Source organism: Procambarus clarkii, chromosome 5 (assembly GCF_040958095.1).
Source record: "Procambarus clarkii isolate CNS0578487 chromosome 5, FALCON_Pclarkii_2.0, whole genome shotgun sequence".
NCBI classification, from domain to species: Eukaryota; Metazoa; Arthropoda; class Malacostraca; order Decapoda; family Cambaridae; genus Procambarus; species Procambarus clarkii.
In genome coordinates, this window is record NC_091154.1 from 55,597,092 (window position 1) to 55,601,031 (window position 3,940).

A 3,940-nucleotide genomic window follows, 5' to 3' on the forward strand; every position below is an offset into this window, starting at 1 on the left:
TTTGATTATACATTCTTACTAATCATAACTCTCAAATCCCTTTCGCAATCCGACTTCGCAATCTCAACACCATCTAGCTCGTATCTTGTAACTCTATCATCATTATGTAGTCTCAATACCTTATATTTGACAGCATTAAACTGCATCTTCTAATTTTTTTACCATTTCAAAATCTATTTAGATCGTCTTGATAATGAGGTTTTTTCGTGTTTATTTCTCTCCCGATTTTTGTATCATCGACAAATTTGTAAATATTGCTGCTCAAACCTGAATCTAAATCATTTATATATGTTATGAATAACAGAGGTCCCAGGACAGCGAGGGAGCCGGTCGGCCGAGCGGACAGCACGCTGGACTTGTGATCCTGTGGTCCTGGGTTCGATCCCAGGCGCCGGCGAGAAACAATGGGCAGAGTTTCTTTCACCCTATGCTCCTGTTACCTAGCAGTAAATAGGTACCTGGGTGTTAGTCAGCTGTCACGGGCTGCTTCCTGGGGGTGGAGGCCTGGTCGAGGACCGGGCCGCGGGGACACTAAAAATCCCCGAAATCATCTCAAGATAACCTCAAGATAGCCATGCCCTAATCCAACTTAATATAGCACCCCAATACCATGAGCCTCTATCTTTTTAATCAGTCTTTCATGTGGCACTGTATCAAAAGCTTTGCTAAAGTCAAGGTACACAACATCACAATCCTTACCACTATTAACTGCCTCAACTATGCTTTAATAAAATTATAGCAAATTTGGTAAACATGAACGACCATTTGTAAAACCATTTTGTGAATCATTTGTTAATTTATATTTTTCAAGATGAAGACGAATAGTTTTTGCAGTTCTTACTAATTATTCAGTTAGTAAGATTATTCTAACTAATTATTCAGTTTGCAGTTCTTACTGATTATTCAAGAAACTTTCTCACACTAGACGTTAGGCTAATTGGCCGATAGTTTGAAGCAGGTGATCTATCTCCTTTCTTAAAAATTGGTACCACATTAGGAACCTTCCACGACTCTGGCACTCTGCCTGATTATAATGATGTATTAAATATGGTAGACAATGGATCGCAAAGGTCCTCTTTGCATTCTTTAAGCACCCTGGCAAACACTTCGTCTGGCCCCGGGGATTTGTTTGGTCTGAATTTCACGATTTGTTTAATAATATCATCCCTGGTAACTGCTAAACTAATCAACCTGTCCCGGTGCTCATCGACATAGACTTGTTCGGCTAGAGGCATAGAGTTAAGTTCTTCTTTAGTAAATACAGAGATAAAATATTTATTAAAAATACTACTCATCTCTTCGTCATTATCCGATATATGACCTGTCTTAGTTTTTAATGGACCTATCTTTTGTTCGATATAAATGAAAAAAACCCTTTAGGACTTGCCTCTGCTTGCCCTGTTATACGAAATTCATAGTTTTTTTTGGCCCTCCTTATCTCTTTTTAACATTTCTGACCAGTTGTACGAATTTTTGTTCTAAATTGACTTCCCCATTCTCAATCCTTTTGTACCAAGCTCTCTCTTTCTACCTATAAGGTTCTTCAGATCCTTTGTTATCCATTTCGGGTCATTAGTATTCGATCTATTCAATTTGTATGATATACTACGTTCTTGTGCTCTGCTTAGAATATTTTTAAATAAGTTATATTTTGATTCCACATAGAACTCCCTTATAACATCACCCATCGCTGGGTTCACGTCTTGCTCCAGGACCGGCCCACCCCTTATGCCCAAAACTTTCCAATCTATTTGACCCAAAAAATTTCTTAGGCTATTAAATTCAGCTTTTCGAAAATCTGGCTCTTTAAAAGAATTTTCTTCTATAGATCTATTCCATTCCACGCTAAATCTGATTTCTTTGTGATCACTGTTCCCTAGTTCACTCCATAATTTCGATGTCATTAATTTGTGTTTCCCTGTTAGTTAACACTAAATCTAAAATATTTTTATTTATACTAAGATAATAAAATATGACGGGGCCTTTAACACATCATGCAGCGGTCTACAACACCAACAATGGAAGGAATGACATCAGAGGATGGCTCCTGTTCAATCTAATGACAGCAATTTATATGCCCCCAATATAATAATATTATTTAAAAAATCTGAAATTTTTAAGTGTTTCAAATTGATTAGATTTTTACATTATTATCAGTAATATGTCCCATTTTCTGTATGACATTTGATGAAAATACATTTACTACTATATGAATAGTGAGGAAAGTGTAGTGAGAGCAGAGAGTTACTTACCTGTGTGGCCTTGTGGCGTCTGGTGGCCCCAGTGTGGTCCATCTCCTGACTACTGCTGTCAGTGTGGCGTCTGGTGGCCCCAGTGTGGTCCATCTTCTGATTACTGCTGTCAGTGTGGCGCCTGGTGGCCCCAGTGTGGTCCATCTCCTGACTACTGCTGTCAGTGTGGCGTCTGGTGGCCCCAGTGTGGTCCATCTACTGACTACTGCTGTCAGTAAGACGCCAGGACCACTGACTACTACTGTCAGTAAGACGCCAGGACCACTGACAACTACTGTCAGTAAGACGCCAGGACCACTCCGTCCACTGTCTCTGACGATTTTCTGGGATCAACTGTCTGCTGCTGCTGATGTTCAGGTCAGCATAGCCAGCCTGCTCCACTGTCAGCAGCTGCTGATAGATCTGTACACACAGCCCCAATAGTCATCAACACAGGTCAACAGAGCCTCACTAGTCATCAACACAGGTCAACAGAGCCTCACTAGTCATCAACACAGGTCAACAGAGCTTCACTAGTCATCAACACAGGTCAACAGAGCCTCACTAGTCATCAACACAGGTCAACAGAGCCTCACTAATCATCAACACAGGTCAACAGAGCCTCACTAGTCATCAACACAGGTCAACAGAGCCTCACTAGTCATCAACACAGGTCAACAGAGCCTCACTAGTCATCAACACAGGTCAATTGAGCCTCACTAGTCATCAACACAGGTCAACAGAGCCTCACTAGTCATCAACACAGGTCAACAGAGCCTCACTAGTCATCAACACAGGTCAACAGAGCCTCACTAGTCATCAACACAGGTCAACAGAGCCTCACTAGTCATCAACACAGGTCAACAGAGCCTCACTAGTTATCAAGATAGGTCAACAGAGCCTCACTTGTCATCAACACAGGTCAACAGGGCTTCACTAGTCATCAACACAGGTCAACAGAGCCTCACTAGTCATCAACACAGGTCATCACAGCCTCACTAGTCATCAACACAGGTCAACAGAGCCTCACTAGTCATCAACACAGGTCATCACAGCCTCACTAGTCATCAACACAGGTCAATAGAGCCTCACTAGTCATCAACACAGGTCAACAGTGCCTCACTAGTAATCACTCACAAGTTAACTAAGTCAACACCAGTACTGGTGCTGGCTACACCTGGTCCGTTATCACTGACACAGGCAGTGTTGCAGCGCCACAGTTATCTGCTGTTATCATCAGTATCTCATGATAACAGTTGCTGGTCGCTACAATCTGCTGCCGTCACATTATCATGAACAATGTTCTTAGTTAAATATACAAGACAAAAGTCACTCCAGATTTTGTTAATGTTGTCCTTAACGTGTTCCCAACATTCCAGCAACATCCAAACGTGTTTTTACACGATTAAGTATCGGTGTTCCGGCCATTATGAGACGATAAGGAGGCTGGCTTGAGCTCCTTCCTCGTTACATCTGGCTCCTGGCCTCGCTGGTCTGGTGGTGACAGTCCCAACACCATTATAGTGGTGTAAGATTGTTGGTGCAGCAGTTGAGTGTGGGACCACTATTGTAGTGGTGCACGATTGTTGGTGCAGCAGTTGAGTGTGGGACCACTATTGTAGTGGTGTAAGATTGTTGGTGCAGCAGTTGAGTGTGGGACCACTATTGTAGTGGTGCACGATTGTTGGTGCAGCAGTTGAGTGTGGGAA

The 3,940-nt window shown here is 42.1% G+C and overlaps 1 protein-coding gene across 1 annotated transcript in view; it reads right to left on the reverse strand.

The window, feature by feature from the left end:
- Positions 1-3,467, reverse strand: part of LOC138351009 (zinc finger protein ZFP2-like) — a 176,587-nt gene extending 173,120 nt beyond the window's left edge. The window contains exons 1-2 of the mRNA XM_069302484.1: positions 3,369-3,467; positions 2,253-2,654 (exon numbers count right to left, since the gene is read on the reverse strand). The gene's annotated coding sequence lies outside the window, so the exon portion shown is untranslated. The remainder of the gene's footprint in view (positions 1-2,252; positions 2,655-3,368) is intronic.
- Between the last annotated feature and the right edge of the window lie 473 nt (positions 3,468-3,940).